The 25,273-nt window shown below is 31.7% G+C and overlaps 1 protein-coding gene across 3 annotated transcripts in view; it reads left to right on the top strand.

Annotated features, from left to right (window-relative positions):
• The window catches only part of LOC124530890 (zinc finger protein ush), a 223,941-nt gene that overhangs the window by 137,399 nt on the left and 61,269 nt on the right, over positions 1–25,273 (top strand). Inside the window, exon 1 of one of the 3 annotated variants that reach the window (XM_047105250.1) lies at positions 11,592–11,804. The exons of the other annotated variants lie outside the window; for them this stretch is intronic. The gene's annotated coding sequence lies outside the window, so the exon portion shown is untranslated. Of the gene's footprint in view, positions 1–11,591; positions 11,805–25,273 lie in introns of those variants that run through there. 3 annotated transcript variants of the gene reach the window in all.

Raw genomic sequence — 25,273 nt, 5'->3', positions numbered from 1 at the left:
ATTTTGAACTGAACACAAACATTTCTCAAACATTAGTATTTAGGTACAACAATACCAAACGTTAGCGCGATTTCATTTGTACATTGAGATCTATTATATAAATAATAAAACATATAAGAAATGACTAAATACTTTTTGCACAGCTCTGAACTGAAGTTGTATTTAAAAACTTACTACTAATGACATAGATAAAACTGTAGCGATTATACAGTTAAGTTATGTCTAAGATTGAACATGTTTTGCGGAGAAGATACTAAAGTATTAACTTTTGAATCGAGGGTCTTCAAAAGTTGAGATTTGGATAATTGCTAAATGTTACAAATACTCATTAAGTAGGAACGGAGATGTTAATTACTTTTTTATGTTCACATTAGAATGAGTACGTTCATACATCATTATGTTTCTAAAAACGCTAAATCGATATTAATTTAATTCGATTATAATCTATGCGTATGACGATTTATGGTACATTAAAGTCGCATTCCGACTACCGCTGCCGGACCATAAATTAAAAAAAAAAATAAAAATAAAATTCGAAATTTAAATATATATTTTAATTTGATATTTATGGATCTAATTTAATTCATTCAAGGAACCTCGAAAAACAGTTTAATAGTTCCTTATAGTGTGCAAATGTAACTATTTTTTCGGAGATCGAGTTTTTCCATTTTTTATGGAAAGAAATCGTATTCGATATTCAAATCGAAATGGATGTCGTAAAAAGCAATCAGCGAGATGTATCATGTATTCAATATCGCGGGACGGCGGGACGGTGAGATGGCGGGGCTTCGTGACGTGACAGTCCCGACCGCAATTTCCTATTGTGTCCGTCACGATGTCACGCCTCTGCGGGATATTTTTCACTTCGAAATATGTTATCAGCAAGATGTACGACCAGGAGATAAATAATTCTTCAGTGGGAAAGTAGTTTGGGGCAGTCATTTTTGGTTCGAATTATGAATTTAACATAATTCAAATGCGATTTGAACTCAGTAGACTGTGTTCTAGAAAGTAACTCAAATAAAAAAGTTCCTAATGCTTACAAGAAGATTATATATGAGCAATTCGACCTTACTAATAATAGCAATAAATAAAAACTATACAGGTCAACTATGGGATCTAAGATGTTATTTCCCCAATTACTCAAAACGTAACAAAAACCTCTACAGAAGCCGTTAAAATGAACCTTTTAGACATGAGACTAGTTTATTAATGAGACTTTATGAACAAACTTAGTGAATCATCGTACAATCCGGAAAATCAAAAATTCTGAGATCAACTGTCACCAACTGTATCTAATCTTCAAATATTTCGACAGATCACAATCTCGCGAGTCAAAAATTAAAACAGATACTTATAAATCACGACCGTGTGGAATGGTGCAAGATTGTCAGCAGCATTTCCCTAAAGTGATATACGAATAAAGAAACAAAACATAGATATGACAATAATTATATAACATAGCGTCATATGTATTATGTACTTAGTACGGAGACGAAACGTAAACAAGAAAATCATAAGGATTTAATTCTTAAACAGGAAATGATAATCGAAACAATCATACGAGAACAATCTATCAAATTTTCGCTTCAAGTAATACAGAGACAAAGGCGCATCATTCAAATGAATGGAACGAACGAACGAATGAATGAACGAATGAAATAGATGGGGTAAGCAATATCTTATTTTGCAATAATCCCGCTTAGGAAGCTCTGCTAATTTCCTGAAAGAGATCGGGTTGCCGTTACCGTTCGCCATTTTAAACTTTGCTTTCAGAGCGTTATAAATATGGAAAGGGCTGTCTGTTATGTTTATTAAACGGGAAAAAATATGTTTTATATACTATAACTAATAATATTTGAATCTTTGGGATGTTTCTAAGAAAATCATTCGTGGTGAATAAAACTTAAGAAATCATTCAATATTATTATAATATAAATAAAAAATTACAAGCATTCCAATGTTATTTGATGTAAAAGGTGATTTCATTTTTTTTATTATTTTTTTTTTGTTTTATGGCATTACAAATAACTTCAAAAACGGCTACTTACTGTATCAACGTAAAATATCTAAAAATAGGTTCTTAAATATGATCGTGAGTACCTAAAAAAAAGTTTAATTACTATCCTTTTTCAATACGTAATTAAAACAATACATTACAATTAAATATTCTGTATATAATTATTAATAATACCGTTATCCATAAATGCTTAGCCGTTTTGATACATTCACAACAAAATCACTTGGATATACAAGATACAAAATTACTATTTATTCAATTTACGATTGATTTTGAACACTTTATTCAATTCGAAATTTAATTTATTGATAAACGAAAACACAGGAAACGGTATTGAAAGTAATTTAGAATATAGGAGACAGGTTTTAGGTAGCCATTGCGTTATCTGTTTTTCTAAAGCAAATCCATTGAGTCGTATTTGCATGCAAACAATCTTTGAAATTAATTGTAATAAGATTTTTATATGAACTGAACATTAGACGACTAGTCTTATTAGTAAATGTGTGAGTTTAGGTTTGAAGATTTTGATCTAAGTTGAGATTATAAACTAAATTCGGTGTTGTAATATTTACAACATTATTTAAATAAGTAATATTGTAATGTGTCATATTAGCTACACCATATTCAAAACGTTCTTTATATTACTGGATTTTTATGTACTATATTACTTTGCTTTTAAAAATGTAATGCAATGTAATTATGGATTGGTTTTGTACAGTATAAATGAGGAGACTTGCGATAGAGTCTATATCGAAAGAGTTCAGATTTTCCTAAGTGATCAACAGTACTAAGAAAATAGGTAGAAAGAAAAGATCTTATGTTGATCAAATATTTTACAGAAAAGAAGATTGTTGACACAGCCATGTATTATGGATTATTAATTTATATTTCCTGTCACCGTCTAAAATAAATTTGAAAAATTCTTGTAAGTTGACGCACAAGGAAATTCCACAAGTCATAATGACAATAATTTGTAATGATTTCAAATGAAACATCTCGTAATGTGTTACTGGTATCAGTGGCACGGAGTTAGTTGCAGTCGCAGTTAATTTGTCAGCGCGTTAATAAAGACGCAAGAAGGCGCGTATTGTCTGCCGGCGGATTTATCGCGCCTCCACCGGGCGCCGCTTCATTTCCTGTGCTTGCCTCTTGTCGAACTCTTTGAGTGGTGCGATTCACGAACTGTCGATTTTAAATCACTTTTATTATGAATGATAATGTTACCTTAATACCTAGCTGATACTACAGTTCATAAGTTGAGACGAACACAGATCTCAGACAGGAGAATTGGTTTAAGACAAAAGGTCGTATGTGCCTTTAGCAACATGGGTGTCATTGCTACTACTTACCTTATTTTGCTACCGACAGTTACTCAATAAAATTGCCTCATTTTTTAAACTGACCAAGTTTTCTTCCTAAGAGCTATTATGCTAGTATTTGACATCTACTAAGAACATTATTGATTCATTAATATTTATTATTTAATGTATGTCAATCTAAAAGCATCTTCCCTTATTATGATATAAGTAAAACCGAATAACATATCGGAATAGTTTCATATGCATTAACGAAAGTGACTTTGCGTTATTAAAAAATCTAAGTGTTACATAAGATTTAAGTAAATCTCGCTACAGCTTATGGCTTGCACCCCTAGGGCAATAGCAGAATGCGAGAGGATAATCATATTGTTTTGTTTTTGATTCATTGCCGTTTCTATTCGCAAAGTTTGTATTTATAATATTTCTTGCTGGATCGAGTGTTCGCGTAAATATATTGTCGTTTACGGATTCCCAACTCGGGTATAACCTGGACGATTTTAATATACTCAACTTGACAGTTTATCAGCTATAAACCGACCGAGAAAAAATGATGATATTTTATTTAATTGTTTATATGTGTAACGATACATTGCTATGTATTACTTTATACAAACTTTTATTAGGCTTCACTAATTAGTACGCGTGTGTGTCAGATCTTGATATTGTCCTTTGAAGCTAAATATTTAAGCTTGCTGTTGATAATATTGTTGTTTGCAAAATCAATTTTATTTTGTATTAGATTTAAGTCTATTTTTATTTAATTTAAAATATGGTTATCTTTGTATAATATTAATGATTCTCCTTTTTTACAGGTAAGTACAGGGTCGAAGAACGTTATGTTACATCCTAATAATGAAATGATACCGTAAGTACAGTATGAAATTAGATCACCGATAAATTATATTTTCAAGTTTTATAAAATATTATAAATTGTTTAGATTCCGTCATATATAATTATAATAACTTATTCTCTCCCATATTGCATACATAACAGTTGAAACGCATTTTAATAATAAGTACAGTATATATGCCGGTTTCCTTTGACATGCCACATGCTTACTATCTCTTTCACCCACAATCTCTATACTAAGGCTTCGCGACCTTATAAATCTTTGGCCACAAGTTGAAAAAAAAAACGAAAAATCGTCAGAAAACCCACAAGGAGGTCATTGTGGGGATTAATCCAGGCTCATGAAACAGTTAGTTTTATATAAAACCTTTCACTAGCAAATGAATCATAAACCTCGTTTAAACTCGACTCGACCGATCTTAACACGTTCAGTACATAACGCAGGCACGCCCTCTGGTGATAAGCCACAGACTGCACATATAAATGCAATACTTTAGTTATAATAAACAATTTACTAAAGGTCATTTTATAATATAACTAGTTGTCGAACGCGGCTCCGCTCGTTCTAGGGGCTTGTTTGTCATGTGTTAGGCTAAAAATAGCCCGTGTCTCTCCTTGGAGTTTAAATTTGCTTCATACCAAATTCCATCGAATTCGGTTCAGCGGTTTGATAGTGAAAGACAGACAGACAGATTTACTTTCACAATAACAATACTAGTTTATATTTTAATAACATACAGGCTGGATACACGCAAGCCTTTATTTAATACAATTAAAGAAAAGATTAGAGCACGCGGAGCATTATAGCGAAGCAACAAAAGCGAATACAAATAAGAAGCGAATACGAAATTCCCGGTAGTATGTAATTTGCCGTTACGTCAATAACTAATAATTAAAGTGACGTCTTAGTAAAAAGACGCGTCGCTTTATCATATTCGTATCTCTTATAATATACTTTTAATTAAATTAAGCGTAAAGCACTTCAAACGCTTGTATACAATAACATCTGGTTGTCCGTCTATTGTTCAACTATTGCGACTTCTAATCAAAAATCAGAATCAAAATAAACTTTTTTAAGTAGGCTTTTACAAGCACTTTTGAATCGTCATTTTACAATTAAGTGAAGCTACCACCGGTTCGGAAAGTAGATCCTACCGAGAAGAACCGGCAAGAAACTCAGTAGTTACTCTTTTTTAACATTTAAAAAATACAAAGTCGTGTTAGTTAAATACAATTATTGAAATTAAAATATCGTGCTTGAAAGTCAACGGGTATTAACTCCACGCTTTTTTAAGATAATGATTAATACATAAGATATTTACTACAAAAACATTCTTATGTAACTAATATATTGTATCTAATTGTCCGTCCATATGTCATAGCGTTCTTAAAAAAAAAGAATGCAATAACATCAATACCGTTTTCTTATAGATTTCCAATGAAACCAGTACATAATGTGGTACGCATAGTTATCTTGCGCTTTAAAGCGCTATCTCAGCTACATGAATCCGGAATTAATATTAATTCGCGTAAGATTTATGTATCGAGTTATTTTCAAAGGCCATAAATAATAAATATTTACACGTTACGACCGGTGCCGTGTAAAACGTGGGAATAATTTAGCATTTCTATCGTTCTGGTTACGCAAACCGTTATCGAATAGTGAATCGATTCCGTATCGATTATTATATGATTTTGAATTAGGAACGTTATATTCGATATAACTTATGTGACATCACCTTTATCATTATTATTACATAGTATAAAACAGGCTTTGTCTGTCCCTATATCTCTTTGTATGCTTAAATCTTTAAAACTACGCAATGGATTTTGATGCGGTTTTTTTTTATTAGATAGAATGATTCGATAGAAAGGTTTATGTATATAAAATATGGACATATTCGTAAAGAAACACTGATAATTTTATAAGTTTCTACTGTGATGTCATACCATTGCACCCGTGCAAAGCCGGAGCGTGTCGTTAGTAATTATTAAAAAAAAGTTAAAGTTAGCTCAATATTATCATATCAACAACAAATACATACATACAACACTCATAAGTCATGAGATTAACTATGGACTGTATTTTTTAAATGTTGAAAAAGAGTAACATAGTTTCTTGCCGGTTCTTCTCGGTAGAATCTACTTTCCGAACCGGTGGTAGCTTCACTTAATTGTAAAATGACGATTCAAAAGTGCTTGTAAAAAGCCTACTTGAATAAAGTTTATTTTGATTTTGATTAAAAAACAAATCGCAGAATATTTCCGCATGAGAGTTAAAAAAAAAAGTGTTATCACAATCGGAACACAACGTCCTCGCGTCGAGTGGGGCTCAAATGTCTGAGCATGACTGTCAGGATCGACGGCTCTCAGCTTATAATGCAATCCGAATAATTGTCGAATAAGCTACGATCGGCCCGCGAAGGCAGATTAGCCGCGCTCGGCCTCTCCACGCTGATGGCACTCCACGCGATGGTATCGTTGCTCTTTCCACGCCACGACTCGCCTTCACGAGTATCGATAGAGTGGAATAAATCTGCAAAAAACTGCTAATGTATCGATATTTGACTCGGCTTTTTAGTCTCGTTAGAATATATACAATCTCTTTTTATCATTATGCAGTATTTACGTATCTGTCATTGTTTTAAATTTGGAACTTTATTATAAATAGATATTCAGTTCAGTAAAGAGGTATAATGTAATGCTAAATACGACGCTACAAATGTACGCGAGTAAATGATATCGTAACCGAAATAACATTAATTTTACGTAAGAACTCCCGCCTCGATTTCGAACTATCTTCCTTGGATGCTGCAATCTCCGTATTATCTATGCGACTGCAAGGCTACAACCAGTTGACAAAGTGCACTACGTGATATTGCAGCCATTACTCCCAGTGATTCATATCGGCTCCCCCAAGCTTGGCCTCCCCCACGGGCCTTCTCACCCCCACCTTTCTCGCAGATAACGGTCCGCACGTTGTCCAGATATACCTATTAAGGATGCAACACTGAACGCCGAACATACATAAATAACCCAACTTGTAGACTCGAATGTTAGCACTCGGAACAACGAACTCGCGCGAATTATATCGACGCGAGAACCTTCCCGAATATAGCCTAGGCGTCAGGTCAAGTGCGTGGACCTAGCGCGGGCTGAGGCGACGAGTGGAAACAATCGACAAGTTCAATTGAAAAAAACATATAAATCGGACGTTTATTGTCCGCTATCGCGGCGTTCCACCTCCGTTGTTTATAACAGAGACGCCCAATTTGCTCGGGAGACTTTTTATCTCGCGTTCTCTTTTTTTCTACGCGACAAACAAAGAGTCGATATGACAGGTTGGTGCAGCCGGTATCTGTGGCGGGGCACGGTGAAAAACGAATATCGAGTAATCGAGCAATCGAGTAAAAACAAGAAGCGGCGACCGGGAGCGCACCGGGCCGTGACAATTGCATCTGCGCTCAAATTGCAGACGCCATGTTGGATTATTGCGCCTCTATTTCGATTAAGTCTCCAAACGACCTTGTTTGGATTTATTCACTGAACTTTATTTTTTTTTTTCTGTTTTAGTGGCAAAAATCAATTATGCCACTGACGCGTCACAACTAAATATAACTTATACCTACGTAAGTGTACCAACGAATAATAAAAATAGTTATCTAAATCAGCGGCCGTTTAAAGGTAATTTATATAACAAGAACAAAATGATATATTTATAAATAAAGAACATAAAACATGTGTACAAGTCTTAACACATTTCAAACACAATATCAACTTACAAACTTTCTCGGAAGTCCACCGCACAATAGTGTTGCGCTCAAAATATTCTTATTTTAATCGAGTCGGTGTATCGAGAAGGCGAGTATCGAACGCGTTCGTGTGGAATAAAGATAGTGACGGACGTTGGTCTCGAACGATACGCGCCAACTCAAAAATTCATTCCTATTTTAAATATCTGCCAAACGCCTTCACTTTTGAATGTTGTTTGAAGTTTAAAAATAAATATGCATTAAAATATGTTAGAACACATTATATATATTCGTATTGATTTCTACTATTTAGTCACAGCTAACTTATTTTATTAATATTGAACAGAAATAATATTCAAATATCAATCTTCATTAAAGTTTCCTATTTCAATTATTTTATGATAAAAGAGTGTTCCATGAGCTACGTCGATTTAAAATAATTTTCTCCAATGTCAAGAAAGCTGTCTGAGGCTCAGTACAAATATGACGGGAATAAAGAAATCAATCAAGTTTCAATTTAACTCAGACGATCCATCCGAAAACTCGCGTCAATCACTAAACTTTGGCAGCTTAAAAAAATAAGAGGAGGAAGCAATCAGGTTACCGTTTTGACGTTTGCAAAAAAAGCGCGGGAAGCGACACGTCAAACGCGGGATAGATTCGAAAATTAAAATCCCGTTGGGTACGTTGGCAGATATGACGGCTGTCGCCATGCCGCAGTGTTGCCAGCTCGATTTCAGGCTTGTTCTAAATATGTCAACACTTCTTTGTTATCGAGCGACGTGCGCGCGGAAATGAAAGCCCATCGACTAGACGTCATTATTATCAACGCATCGTATATTATTTTTACCGACACTTTTTAAAATCATTAATTTGACAATTCAATTAATAATAACCACATAAAAATTTACCTTGGCATATTTTATATGATTGTCATTAACATTTCGAAAGATGTCATCGTTATCAAGTACAGTCCATAATTTGAACCAGTATAAATAAGAAACGTTATAAAAACAAGATAAATTTAAAATTTAATATCAATAAAGAAAATTGAAATTTATTTTTGACGAAATGGCAACACTAATTCAAGTTCGCGGATACCGGGCGGGTGATTGACAAAAACAAAAATTCCATTTTCAACTGTTCGCGCGATATTTCTCAGCAAGAAAACTTATTCGAGTATGAGTGACGTATCACGAGGCGGCAGGCTGCGAGATATGTACGTGTGAATCACCTGGGTGTCGCTCACTCGTCATCGGCTAAGCCGTTCTCGTTCTATGCCCTGCGTAGTTAAAAGTTTTCGACTGCGACGCGTGATAGCACCGCTATTTGAACTTCACTCGACGTTTATGCAGGAAAAACTGACATTATTCGTTTTCGAGATTTATGTTGGTGGAGTGAAGCGTCTATTTGCATTCTACATTGCTCTATGGATTTTGCAATTCGCGTTTTGTTATCTGCATTTGAATTTAATTGAATAAAAAAGTGTTCGATTTTTAAATTCTTGTTCTATTCTTTCTTCAATTTTTTTTACGAATTAATTATATTATAGATTAAAACAAAAAAGTACTCATTTCATTTATTCAGCAATTTAATTTACGCCGAATGAAGTGGTTTAAAATTATATAAAATGAAAAAGCATTTAATTTTTTTTTCATATTTTGTGTGAACAATAAAGGCGCACAAACTAATCAAATCTGACATTCGGAAATATATCATATAAAGGCTACATAACAATGTTGTGAATCATTATTTATTTTTGTTACTTCAAATTAGAATTAAAACAAAACGGCGTGAACCAAAAAATCAGTTAAGTTCGAAATGGAGATTTAAATTATCAAAAAAAAAAAATCTAAAAAGAAAGTTATTTTAATTTTAATTAATCATAAGATACTAATATTGTGAACCATATACAAATACGAGACTAATGGTTTCTTAAATAAAATAATAATTACTTAATAATTCCTATTGGTTGTCATGTTTTAGGCAAGATGTAACCTACTTATGTCCATTCTTGGTGTTCAAGGTTGCTTGATACATAATTTCATCAAATTCGGTTCGGCGATTTGGTCATTAAATAGCGTCAGGCAGACAGACAGAATAACTTTCACATTTATAATATAAATAATAAATAAATATGAGACAACATCACATACATTACTCTGCTCCCAATGTAAGTAGCTGAAGCACTTGTGTTATGGAAATCAGAAGTAACGACGGTACCACAAACACCCAGACCCAAGACAACATAGAAAACTAATGGTAATCTACATCGACTCGGCTGGGAATCGAACCCGGGATCTCAGAGTAGCGTATCCATGAAAACCACTCGACCACGGAGGTCGTCAATATTAATATATGTAGATAGCGTAAACGGCGAACTATAATAGATCAAGAAGTACTGTACGCAAAAAAAAAACATAGCATGTACTGTACACAAAAAAAAATAGTAACAACATGTTTATAATAAATACTGTCATGACTTTTTTCCCTGTATCGTCACGTCACCTGTCCGCGGGACGAGCGGGACCGCGCGGGACGGCGACATTATGTTTGTTTAATCGTCGAAAATTCTTTTGTCCGCGCAGATAAACTTCGCGCCATTGACTGCTGCCGTTGCTCTAATCTCACTCATATCGATAATGTTTATATTATTTAAACTAGCTGTGAACGCGACCTTGTACGCCTTTGAATATAACAAAAAATATATATTGTAAGCTACTTCCTATTATATCGGTTATCTGCCAGTGAAAGTCCCGTGAAAATCGGTCCAGCCGTTCCAGAGATTAGCCGGAACAAACAGACAGACAGACAAAAATTGAATAAATATTTTTTGGTATATCTACCGTGTATAAATACATATGCATTGAGTTAACAGACACTCCAATTTTATTATATGTATAGATATACTATTAAAATTTTAGACGATAGAGAATGCACTGCAATAAATAAATACACACATTTACATGCATATACACACCTACATCATATGCATACATGGTATGTTATGTGCCTTTGTAGGCATATGTGTGTGTGGAATATCCACACACACATACTTGTTTTATTTTGTTATAAGAATTTCGTGATCAGTCCCCCCGAACTTTCACTTAGACTATCTTATATACACAAAATACAATAATATAAATAATAATAAAAGATTTAGAAACTATAAGATATTGTCTGCTATGATAAAAATGATATTTTTTTGTTTTTTATCTATCGCTAGCTAATAAAGATCTATGCGCCATTCTCTATACAGCCATTACTTAGCCAACCATCTAATCACAAGTGATATATTTAATCTGTATTTTGCGTCAATAAAATGTACATATTTATTAATTTCAATCAATTCATTCATTCGTTCATTTCATTCAGCAGAATAATTATGACAACATTTAAATAGTTTTTTTTTTGTAACACATAGCTAAGAATTACAACAACAGATATTCAATTATTACATCGAAAACTTATCGCGGACGATTTTATTATCAACTTATAACTTCTGAAAAATCAGAAACGGTGTTCAGATAAAAATAAATAACTGTATTACAACAAATCGTCGTATGTATGTACTGATTGTTATCGCTTGTAATCCGGCGTGTCGATTGATAAGGAATCGTAAAAAAACGCCTGATTACACCATCTACACTATTATCAGTGTTATGTTAACACTGGCTGGACGCATGGATACCGTGATATGTGAAGTTTTTACTGTTATTATTTAAAATTAAATCGTTTTGTGTAATTAAATTAAAAAGTTTGTGTTTTTATGTGGAGTTGTGTTTGAATTTTGTGAACGTGTTCTTAATTTGAAAATGAATCGATGTTCGACTCGAATTTACGTATCGTGGATTTTTGAATAGGTAAATATAATTCATAATTCTTTTAGCTGTTCCATTTTCAAAACGATTAAAAATAAATAAAATACAAAAAAGGTTAAATGTTTTCTGTATTTCCATTCTTATTTTCGGTTGTGTTCGACTATTTTATCTTTAAATATTCATAACAATATCCATTATCATTAGAAATACAACAGATATTTTCTTAGGTTATCGCGTTTATAACACACGAGCATCGCTAGTAGCTCGTTATCAATTAAAATAAATTTTGATATAATTCGTGTTCGACTATTTTATTAGCTTGATTTTGAGATTAAAATTTCAAGAAAGTTTCCTTAGTTAAGTGAGTAGTTTGAGGAAGTTAAGAGGAACAAAAATGAAAAAAATTACATACATATTTTTTTGACATTTTGCCTTTCGGATTTTTTATTACAATACAATTTTCTTAGCTATGCTTATTACAAATTATAATAATTTTCTAATTGTCTGTATATTAATGAAACATATTTTGTTATTATGTGTCAATAAAATGAATCAATGATATGCCTGAAATATCATTGAATTGATTTATGCTTCGATACAAAATAAATATATCACTTGTTTGAATCTAACAGAGACAAAAATGTCTTTTAAAATATTATAGGTATATAAATTACAAAAATATATATAATATTCCTAATAATTTATGTAATCAATTAAATTTGGGTCTGTTAAATTCAACGACAGTCAAGTGTTGCAACAATAAAATATTTATTCATCTTCATTTCTAGATTTAAAAAAAAAAAAGCAATATAAATTTAATTTAATTCTTCACATAAAAATAGCGTTCATTTGACACATAGATGTTTCATTATTTATCTGTTTATAACATGTCTCCGTATTTTATGGCTCCGTTATTTATAACACTTCTTAATTTGTAACGTTAACCATGACATTTATATTTAGTAGCATAAAACGTAAATTAAAATGTACGGATAGGTTAACGGACGATTTTAATAAATTGTATACAGATACGATCTTAGAATCATAAACGCTTTAGCGTTGTAATTAAAAGGTCACACAATTATTTAAATTTTATTAAAAATAATAAAATATTAATGATATCTTTTATATTCATTGGAAGTAAGCAAATGTTAAAATACGACCTCAGCCTGTAGACTTGTAAATTAAAAAAAAAAACTTTTTTTTATAATTTTATCTACGTAATTATTTGTCATGAAAGCACTTCTAACCATTTAATGTAAGATGTATATTGCGAAACCCGAAATTTTCCAGTGGTAGTCAGCCAAAGAATTGAGGTCAAAACCTTATCACCACTACATTTTCATGTGTTTAATTCATTAATAATTTTGTGCTTGGTCGTGATAGAAAACATCATAAAGAAAACGGTTTGTATTGTCTAAGAATATATTTCGAACTACACCACATTGGAGCATAATGATCGATTAAGTTCCAAGCCTTGGATTCTAAAGCCTTAGCCGACCTAACCGGGTTCATCGTGTTCATATATGTTAAAATTACAGTGATTAACCCATACTTTTAATGGTAGAATACCAAAAATGTGTGCCTAAAACCAGTAGCGGTCCAGTAAATATACCGTCATTTAAAACACCATTTATATAGTAATACAAGCCAACGAAGAATACGAAAAATACGAGATGAACGTCGCAAGATTGTTTGGTATGAAAGGGGATGAAACTTAAAATGGATTGGAAGATTTTTAGTCTTATTTAGTTCAGTCTTAAAAATAGTCTATCGTCTTATCCAAATTATATATTTAGTTATGATATAGGTAGGCGGATAAGACAATGGGTCATCTGATGGTAATTGGTGATCACCACCTATAGACAATGGCTCTGTAAGGAATATTTACTGGCTGGTAGTTCAACTGGCTCACTTAAAATTACAAGCCGGAACACAACAGTACTACTGCTGTTTAGCGGTAGATAATCTGATGAGTGAGTTGTACCTACCCAGAGTGGCTTACACAAAGCCGTACCAAAAATGTTTTATAAAAAAAGGTTAATAATAACTAAAGTATTTCTGTAACACATTGAAATATAGTTCCAATTCTATTTGTACTGAGTACTACGCATTGTCTAACAATTTTCTCAGCAATAAACATTTATAATCTTTTTCATTTCCATAAATCATTCGCTTGTGCATTTTCCGATTTTCGCTGGCGCTGATAAGGGCTTATCGTTTCTTATCGCTGCCACGGTCGGTTTTCGATCGTAACGATGCTATAACTATTATGCTTGCATTATTGTACCAACATAGCACACATACTATATGTATAGGTTTACATTCGATGTTATTTTCATTTGTATTTATTGTACTTTACACATTCACTGACTGTACATATTTTGATATATAAAAATGTGTTATCCTTAACATAAGTTACTTTCTTAATTTAAGCAGTAATTCAGTTGTTTTATCAAAATATACTTCAAAAGCTCTTGTGAGCATTTTTGAATCGTCATTTTACATCGATTCGGATTGTAGATTCTACCGAAACCGGCAAAATATTTAGTAATTACTCTTTTCTATCGGTTACAAAGATTATTAAATACTAACTTATTATTATATATGTATTGAAATTAACGAATAATCGAATAACGATCAACGAATAACGAATAATTAAGGTAGTCTGGAAGAAATGGCTAATAAGACATAAGGCCGCCTTTTGTTTCACCATTAGTTTATTAGTTTGTATATTTTGTAATTGTTTGTGATTGTAATTGTTGTGTACAAAAAAGTGTTAAATAAATAAATAATACTAAATCCACTTTTTTTACTATCTACATATATAATACTTTATCGAGTAATACGATAGCAACCCCAGATAACCAGAGAAGTGCAGAACCAACTACTTCACGTGTTTTCCAAAGCCCAACAACCTTACAAGCTTCATGTTGCTATAGAGGATTTGATGATCGCAATACTCAATAAGTTTTTATTCATCCAACCCCGGTATCTAAACTACTGTTAAAGCTATAGCCTAACAAAACCGTAACTCACGTAAACCGGTTCAAACTGGTAATAATAGAAACATTTACAATCATCACAGATTACATAGTTCGAGATGTAGAGACACGGAGATATACGTTATACCATTGGCTGTTGACTTGCTTAAATTTTTAATCAAATCAAATAAAAATAAACTTTATTACGAGATAAACCTATCAGCGATCCGGTGTGCTGATAAGACCCGGTAAGAAATTCGGTTTATTCGATGTTTATACAAATTTCGATAGATACGTGAATTATATTAATAGAAATATATGTAAATCGATACTATAATGTGTTATGTTTACATGACATATACATATGTTTTGTAACACTAGTTCTAAGGCCGCGGCTTCGAATTCAGAGAACATAAATACCTATTGGAACTTTTAAAACTGCCCTTATATTGGGTCGCTTGCTTGATTCAATGGTATAATCGTGTACGCGTTACAAACAGACAGAGTTACTTTCGCATTGAATATTGTTATTAATACGATAAGCATTTATATTTACATACTGCTTTTGCTTGCTTGCATGCTTTTAATCTCTCTCACTTGAAAATAGTCTGTAACTCTTTTTGAGACCAATTTTGTGAAAAGTTTGGTGGCGCATAGTAGTTGTAAACAAATTTTTATAATTTTGTAAGGCGCCGCATTTGTAATATTGAGTAGTACGATAGATAAGTCTATAGTCTAGTCTAGTAATCTTACTTGAAAAGAGTCAGCAGATACTCTTTTCGAGGCCAATGTACCTAAGGTTGGTGGAGCATTAGAGTTTTAAACAGTCTTTAAAATCTTATACGGTGCCCATGTTTATAGATTGTGGTAACTTACCACTAACCAGGTGGCCCAGATGCTTATAAATATTGACATCCCTTGAGAATGACATTATATAAAACAATATTTGACAAGTTTTACAGATAGAAAACTCTGTTTCTATTTAGCCTCTGATCAGATAATGAATCTTAATTCGTTGCGCATACACGGCGTGAAATACAAAATAGATTTTCCGAGAATTGAAAGCAAAACCTTTGTAGTGAATTAATACTCCAATATGCGTATATTGTGTTCAAAGACTTTTTACCCGTGGTTGGTGGATATTCCAAGAAGTTTTCCGGGATAAAACTTATCTAGGTATCATATGGTCAGTGGAAATTATTTTATAACTAAACCATTCGGGCTGTATTCTCTGTTCAAATACAAGCAAAATTAAGTCATTTTCATTTAAGTCCTTGAACTATGAAGAATGTTGAGCCATATATGTGGGACATGATATCCAAATGTCATAGGACAGAAGCCATCATTCGAAAAAAAACATAAAACATCAAATTCCAAGTTCCAAATTCAATTTAATTTAATTGTACGACTTGATCTGATTGTTCCGATTTTAAAATCACTCTTTGTAAAAAGATTTAAATTTAGAACGCACTTGTAACTCGACTTTTTTGCTAGTACGTCTGGATACGTACCACCCACTCATGTGTCTAATATTGTGATCGGTTTAAATGGTAAGCTACACAGTAACAGGCGCATACGATATACTTAACATCTTAATTTCCAAGTGTTAACGCACTGGCTATATGAGAAATCATTAATATTTCTTGTAGTATCACTGTTAAGCTGTTATCTGCCCATCGCCTACCTATGCTATAAAAAAAATAAAATGTGTCAAATATTTCCCAACGACAATCAAATAAATTTCAACTAATATATCCAAATGAAGACGCTGACAGATATAATATTAATGACAATATTACGTTAATATAATATATATATTTAAATATATTTAATATTAACAAAGTTGTTAAATAAATTTTATTATTTGCTAAAAGCATATCATATAACCACGATCTTAAATTTTGTATGGAATGTTACAAACGAAAAAAAAACATCGAACGAAAAGTGATGTAACTCAAAATAGTTTTTATATCTTTAAGATAAAGTTTAAAATCGTTTAATAATCTGTGGTAATTATTATCTACATTATACATCGTGGATTTTATCACAATGTCAAATATAACATCTATTATTTATCAATGTTCTCCACAATTTACTCGTTATCTACTGATAGAGAATTTGTAATAAAAATGTAATTAACAAGTCGTGATAATATATTATTTCACATTAATTATACAATTTAAGTCTGTTTTAAATTAACATCGGAGTAATGATATAAAAAAAGTATCATTAAATATGTTAAATTATCAAAAATATCAATTAACATCAGCTTTAATTAAGATTATGTTTGATTTGAGACGTTATTTGTGTCATTAAAAAAAAATAGCCATCGATAAAATAAATAGTAGATCGAAACTTTTTATTTATGACCAATAAAAAAAAACCTCGCAAGTTTATATATGACCTCCTTTAAAATTCGAATACATAACGGTCGAATAAATATCACCTACGTTAACAAAAAGATGTTCTTTTTTTTAAGCCAAAATCGTAAACGTTTTTATTTCAATTTTAAGTCTAAGATAATATCTCCGACCTGTTTTCCTTTAAATATTTTGACTACGACACGTTTAAATAAAATAACGGATGTATTATAAGATATGGATGCATTTCATCTCGAAAAATCATCTTAATTTATTAAAGTGTGAATCTGAGATCAAAGTAAATGATTAAAAAGTATCGTAACGTAGAGATCGTAACGGCGAAGGGTTATTTGATTACGGAACCGTAAAAATAAGTAGGTTTCTTATCAGAATGATCAATGTGAAAAATGCTTGTGCCTTTTCAAACAACCTAAAAACAAAGTAAAAAATTCGAATTTAATTACTACAAATACTAAAGCTTATTTAATTTCTTTTACAAATAAACTAATATAACTAATACATACTATTGAACAGATTAAAAATAAACGTTAAATTTTTTTTTTGTCATCGGTACCTTAATCGTATATGATTTAGGTACCGATGACAGAACAATTTTTAACGCAAAGTTTACACACACATATAATTATTAATTATGCGCATTAAAGCATACAAAATGATAAACCTCAGCAGTAAACAATAAAAGAACACATATTACATTTTATACTAAGTTATTATTATGAAATATAATACGGAACCCCTATTTGAGACCTCTGATCGTACTTGACTGATTTCTAATGAGGCGTGGCTTCGTGCCGTGAAATCTTTTAGCGCCTCCCGACATTTAATATCCAATTTACATGTTATGTAAACTTTATCGATATTGTAACATATTGGATGTCCGTCGATAACGATCTGATTTCTTGTTTTATTGAATTTAAACTGATAACGAATAATGTTACACGATTCACTGTGTATAACACTACCTAATGATTATTGTCGATTACATATTTAATTATAAGCATCTTATTTATTATACATAATGTCGTGTCTTTTTGAAAGATTGAAACAAGATTAAAAATAGAGCACAGTCTTTACATACATAAATAACTTTTTAAGTAAAACGTTTACAGAAATAAGTGTCATATATACTGTCTTCTATAAATGCTAGCTAACATATGTGTATTAAATATTATGTTATCTAGTCTAGCAAGTGACATCATAAAAACTTTAGAAGGGTTAAAGTAAATTTATTACTTTAGTAATTCATTACGAGCCGAGATAGCCCAGTGGTTAGAACGCGAGCATCTTAAACGATTATCGCGGTTCAAACTCAGGCAAGCACCACTGAATTTCCATGTGCTTAATTTGTGTTTATAATTCATCACGTGCTCTGCGTTGAAGCTAACATCGTGAGGAAACCTGCATGTGTTCAATTTCATAGAAAATCAGCCACATGTGTATTCCACTGCATTGGAACAGCGTGGTGGAATATGTTTCAAGCCTTCTACTCAGAAGGCTTGAAACATATTCCAGGGAGAAGAGGCCTTAGCCCAGCAGTGGGAAATTTACAGGCTGTTGTTGAACTAATCCATTATATCACAAAACAACCTATGTCTATGTCCGCCAATCAACCGCCACACAACAGTAACTCAGTATTGTTGTGTTCCGGTTTGAAGGGTGAGTGAGCCAGTGTAACTACAGGCACAAGGGACATAACATCTTAGTTCCCAAGATTGGTGGAACATTGACGATGTAAGGAATAGTCAATATTTCTTACAGCGTCATTGTCTATGGGTGATTTCCACTTACCATCAGGTGGCCCATATGCTCGTCAACCCATATCATAAAAAATCATTTGAACAGTGTAATATAGATTAATAATATTGACAATTGTTATTTATACAATAAACTTATGTCATTTGTTATTCTATTAATTGACAGGACCACCGTGACGTCACGTGTCCACTGGGAAAACACAACAAAACAAAATGACTATGTTGATATATTCAACGATTACATATCATACATATATACAGTTTCAGTTCTTATAGCAACGTAAAGACGATAACATAAGATGAATAAGTGCATATCTGTGTCATCTCAGGATTTCTGGTTTTCCCCTGCACTTGTATTTTGTATTTATTTGGTATTTTTAAGTATGTGCTTTTTTCTACACAAGTATAAAATACATGTATTATGTATGAAAGTACTTTTTTTAAAACATATCATTTTCTAACTAAGTTTAACTGTGAAAATATTTGAATATGAAAGATTTTTAAAAGAGAAGCTTTATGTTATATTGAAATTAGATAATTTTATGTATATAAACACAATTAAAGCACATAATATTTCAGTGGTGCTTGTCTGAGTTTGAACCCGCAATCATCAGTTACAATGCACGCGTTCTAACTGCACTGTACTCATACTGTATACATTAAAGCAGCGTCCTCTTTCTGTTATTATAGTAACTAAACATAGTATTACTACACAATGACTTATCATTATATTTAACGAATATCGAATCATAACATTCACTAAATATCTAATTAATAACAGATTAAATAACAATAAACTAAATGTAACAAAAACAAATACAATAGATAAATGTAATCAGATTTAAAATCATAAGAATGCAGTAGGCATAGAGATTTCTCAACGAATTCATGACAGCCATTTTGTATTGCCGCCATTACGGGCCCATCCAAATAATTCAATCGCAATCGATATAAAAAATCGATATTTAGTCGATGGTTTATTTTAGAATATTTCACTTATCCGATTAATCTACTCTCGTTCGTTTTAATCGTTATTAAAGCGGCCGACTTGATTTAGTGGAAATCGATAAATGATAATGAATTGTTTCGGTATATTCGTATCGTATTTGTAGCAATTCCACGGCCATCTAATTTTCGAATCTAATAATATATTACGTTACCGCTTTCTTTTGTTTTACTGCCAGCCTTGAGAATGTTCATTATTGTATTCATTAATTAATTATAATCTAATTTTTAATCGAATTGTACGTATGTAGCTTGTAGGCACATAAATATACGACAAAACTCGCTCAGATAAATTATTTTCAATAAAATCTATAGTAATATTTATAATGAGAGTGAAAGTTACTCTTTCGGTTTGTATCTTGCTTTTGTAATGTCAAACCACTGAACTGAATTGAATGAACTCCATGTCAGAAGTCCACGGAAGGACATAGAGTATTTGTTTATGCACAATACTTGGCGATTTATTCCTACAACACAAGCGAAGACGCGGACAACTAATGATCAAATAAAGTTATGTTTTTTTATTCTTAGTCATTTAATATTAGAAAAAAAATCCATAACTGTCACTTTTTTTAAATTAAATAATTATTCTAAATTTATAGGAAGTTGTTAGGCTGTATGACATAGATAAAGTATAAAATAATTTTTAATCTGTATCGTTGTTTTAGCGGGAATCGGGAGGGTGGTCTATGAAGCAGGATGTTTGAAGAGGAGACGCGTGTGTCTATTAACACGAGTATCATCATTAAACAACTTTTTTCCTGTTTTTTTTTTTTTTATTAAACCGTGCCAGTGACACGTGTCTTAAAAAAGTTTATGATGTACTATCGCAAAATCTTCCAAAATGTGAATACATGAATTTTTTTCTCATTTAATTAATAATTAAATTTATTCTAATCACTAAATTATTACATATTATATTTGCAAAATGATATAGCGCAGTATTGCTAGTTCTAAATATTAGTTTTATATAGTAGTGAAATATTGACGGTTAAAAAATGCTTTGTTGTAAAAATAACTTGAATCAAATACATTTGATTTAATTTCTAATACACCTATTTGATTCTAAGGTACTTGTGTGTTATATTTCAATTTTGAATGAATAATTAATACAATAAATATAACATGTAATTTATTTTTGGGCTGAATCTTATTCGACCTACGAACAGTTGAGTTCGGAAAAACGAAACAATTATTATAATGTAATACGATATATTAAAACCAAAAACGTAGTCACGAGCACACGCTTGTGAAACTTTAGAGTTATAAATGTGTAAAAACACATTCTACACACATTTTTCATGTTCTAATAAAATTTATTTCTTTCCAGGTAAGTGAACATACATCAAAGTTATCTAAGCGCGAAAATGTAAGTAATGTGTTACGCCATTAGAGCAATCGACGTCAAATACGATGAATTATTATGAAGACATTAGGAGTGTCACAGGAGCTTATTGTGGGGGAGTAATATATATGTTTAAAATTCTGAGCCTTTAATAAGATATGTTAAACATAATATGAAGAATATTTTCCTATAGAAGTTCTTTTAATATAAGTAAGCATGTCAAAGGAAACGAAAATGTTGAGTGAGCCAGTGTAACTACAGGCACGAGGGACATAACATCTTAGTTCCCAAAGTTGGTAGCACATTGTCTATGGATGATGGTGACCACTTACCATCAGGTGGCCCATGTGCTCGTCCGACAACCTATACCATAAAAAAAACGTCAAAAAATAACTAGTTAATTAAATATTTCTATATTATGATTAAGCGCTTTTTTGGGAATTTTGTTACAAGTTTGTGTCATAATATTATCGACTAATTGGTATTAATCTTGGTCGCGAATTTAGAAGTTACAAGTACTCATCGAAAAAATATATATTTATAATAATAATAGTTTCACATATATAATATTAAAATTACTATCAAAATAATATTCCTTTAATTTTTATACTAATAATGCCATCTATTAACAACTATTTGCATCTCTTGATGTTTGTCTATTTACTATGTATTAAGAAAAATAAAGTTTAGTCTGTGTACTTAACACCGTGTTTCAATAAATAATACTTTAATATTATCCAAGTAACAAATAATCAAATACATTTTTAAAAAAACAAAATTGGCTTAATACACATACATCAATATCAATTATTCAAAGCGAAGATTAAAAAAGATTCGAAATACAAAAAGTTTTGACGGAGAAACTTTAAACTGATATCAGCCCGGAGCCACCGCGTAGAAACTCCGTTTAAACTCTAGTTAATGTATTAACCTCGTTTAGCAGTGACTTATCGCACGACAATTTATCCTACCACTGTTACGGACTCACGAGAGTAAAAAAGTTTAATAAACTCATCTCGCCGCAAGACATACGCCCGTGTAGATTAGGGACACCTCTAACCTAGATATGATTTAACTTTTACGTTTATAATGCAAAAAATGTTACAGATAATTTATATAATAAAAGTTTAATTTATTCTTCTGAAAATATTTATGATATACATATTATGCTAAAAAAGTAGTTTAATGTCATTTTCATATTCTATCAATATACTTTATAAAGCGCTAAATTATATATTATTATGTTGACATAATAGAGATAGGTGTTACATATATATTATTACGTAAATGAAATTATGTGATATAGTTTATAATGGCTTAAAATAGTGATCAGTTTTAGGCGTTTTAAGCAACAATCTGTAAGTATCGTCGCCGTTATAGATGAAGAGGTACAGTTTATCTCTACAGTTATTTATGAACATAGGAATTAATAACATTAAATGCTTAAATATATACAACTATGAACTACAACTAGTTACTTTATAAATCTTGACTGCGTGGAATGGTGGTAAGAATGCTAGCAGAATTTCCCCGTTGAATCGCAATTCCGATCCTCTGACCAAAAAACGAACCAGCCCTTCTGTTACCAGTGTGAGACATTATTGGTACATGTATAATAATGAATTCGGCACTATGTTATGTATACCTCAAGATATTTGCTTGATGAATCAGCGTTAAAAAAAACATACGAACTGTAAACATATCTCAATATTCGCTTATCGCAAACAATATTAACTTGGCAAAAATCAACCGAGAGAGCAATTACCGAAGTTGTCGCATCACGCCGTGACAAATATCTAGTCAACTTTAACAAATACGGTCGCGATTTTTTCGCCCGTCGCTTTATCTCGCGGCCTCAGGGCAGGCGACCCTTGGTACACAATTTTTCAACGCGATATAACCGACTGTACCAACTTGAGTCTTTAAAAAGTTTATCGTTGAAGTTCGCACACCTCGACGTCGCGAATGATATATCGGACGGCATTCATCTTCGTTGTTAAACGTTAGTTTACGTGTCGGTTTCGTGTGACCTTTTTTATGAGATTTTTTTTTTTTAATTTATATATTTTTTTATTTTTAATAAATTGATGAGCTACTACACAAAGGAAAGCAAGGATATATACAGCCAATGTTGCATTAATTTTTAAAATATATCAAAGAAAAAATATGTCGCGTCGTATTAACATATTTTGAATAACATATAAATATATGAATATAATAACTATTTTACATTTAATTTTTTATTTAATAGTTAACTGGGGAGGCCATTCGACCGGGACGTACCGGCTATGATCCATCGATGATAAATTTACAATATCCGATGATAAATTATAATTTCCGGTCCAACGAATGCCATCGCAGATAACATTCTTTAATATACATGAAAAAATAGCACAACTATACATACAACGCACATTATATTTGTCAATAGCTATACTTCATATAAATTTTCAATCATTTCAATAACAATGGCAAAATATTTTCTCAAAGCGTTTTTAAAAATCGAACAGTTTACTGCTTAAATAATTTTATAAAAATAGAACGTATATAACTATTCGTACGTAATATAGATAATATCGTAATTTAATTGTCATAATAATTGATTAATGTCAAAGGTACACAGCGTAAGTCCAAGAATAAAACATATTATAATAAAAACGTACCATTTTTATCTACGAGTGAATTTGACAAGAACGGTTTTTTAAAATAAGTGTCGAGCACAGCACAAGCCTTATGGTATAATACTATTTAATTTGATGTATACTATGCATTTTAAAGGTATTCGTGTTTATGTAGTAAACAGGGAAACCGGATCGCGCGTGCGCGCTGCCAAACAATTTTAAAGTACTTTAAAAAAAAACTAATTTTATTTAATCGTAAATACAATTTTTTACGTAATTAAATGAAATGTTTTTATTAATTAAAATAACAGTACACGTTGGCACAGTTTCATTTCACAAACAATTATAATTAAAAACGTAATATGTCTCTAGTATTACAAAGTTGACACACTTATGTCATCTACCATGTCGATTTGGGCAAATCTTTATACTATAGATTGATTATTGAAAATGTTATTACTATTATATCAGGATACAATCAAAAAGTGGGGTTGCCAGCTTTTCAAACCGAATGTACGGACAGTAATGGTAATCGGACATTTGGTTGAAAATACACTCTTCATTATTAAATAAGGTAATACGATAATTTTCTTGAGACTTTATGTATAATAAAATAATACTCTTTAATGTCAAATAATTTAAATTAAATTCTAATATAATTTTAGCTAAAGTCAGATAGACTGGATATATTGTGACAAGGCAGATAGCACAGATGAAACCAAGAATACACTAAGCGAAACGGTTATACAATTTACTATTAAAAATATATATATAAATGTAAGGAGATGACTTATGAGGGTTTTAAAAACGACGCTATACACCCCGTTCACTCGGCATGCATTCCTGCTATTGATACAAAACAAAATGTACATTTTTATTAAAGAAAATCGAAAACTAGTAAAAAGAACAATTTCTTGTTTAGCTCGTATCGTGACGTCAAACAAACTGCATTTATCCATTCGCAAGTGATTAACAATGACCGAATCGAAGTGTTGTACAATCGTCTCGACACAGACATACCCGCGGGCGACTCGTATCTCACAAGTCGGCCTCATCCAATTTTGGCCGCGATAACAATCACAGTTTTTATTTATTGCGTCTGGTTGATATCTAGCGACGTATAAATAACGCGAATCTATTGATACACTATCTCGAGATGTTACGATATGGGATTTATTAACATACACCCACGTCACGTATCGCATGCGATATTGTACCGTTAAAATATCGGAGCTATGCGATATTAGTCATCGATAAATTATGCTCTATCTTCAGCTTGGCGTATACTTGAATGAATTATTATGATCTGTGGTGGACTTGAGTTAACACGCTAGTCTAAATATATGTTAAATACTAGCTGTGCCCGCGACTTTGTACGCGTTTCAATTTAACAAAAAAAATATTTTTGTAGCCTAAGTCAC

The sequence above is a fragment of the Vanessa cardui genome, chromosome 7 (assembly GCF_905220365.1).
Source record: "Vanessa cardui chromosome 7, ilVanCard2.1, whole genome shotgun sequence".
Taxonomy (NCBI): domain Eukaryota; kingdom Metazoa; phylum Arthropoda; class Insecta; order Lepidoptera; family Nymphalidae; genus Vanessa; species Vanessa cardui.
This window is presented reverse-complemented; position numbering and strand designations above follow the sequence as displayed.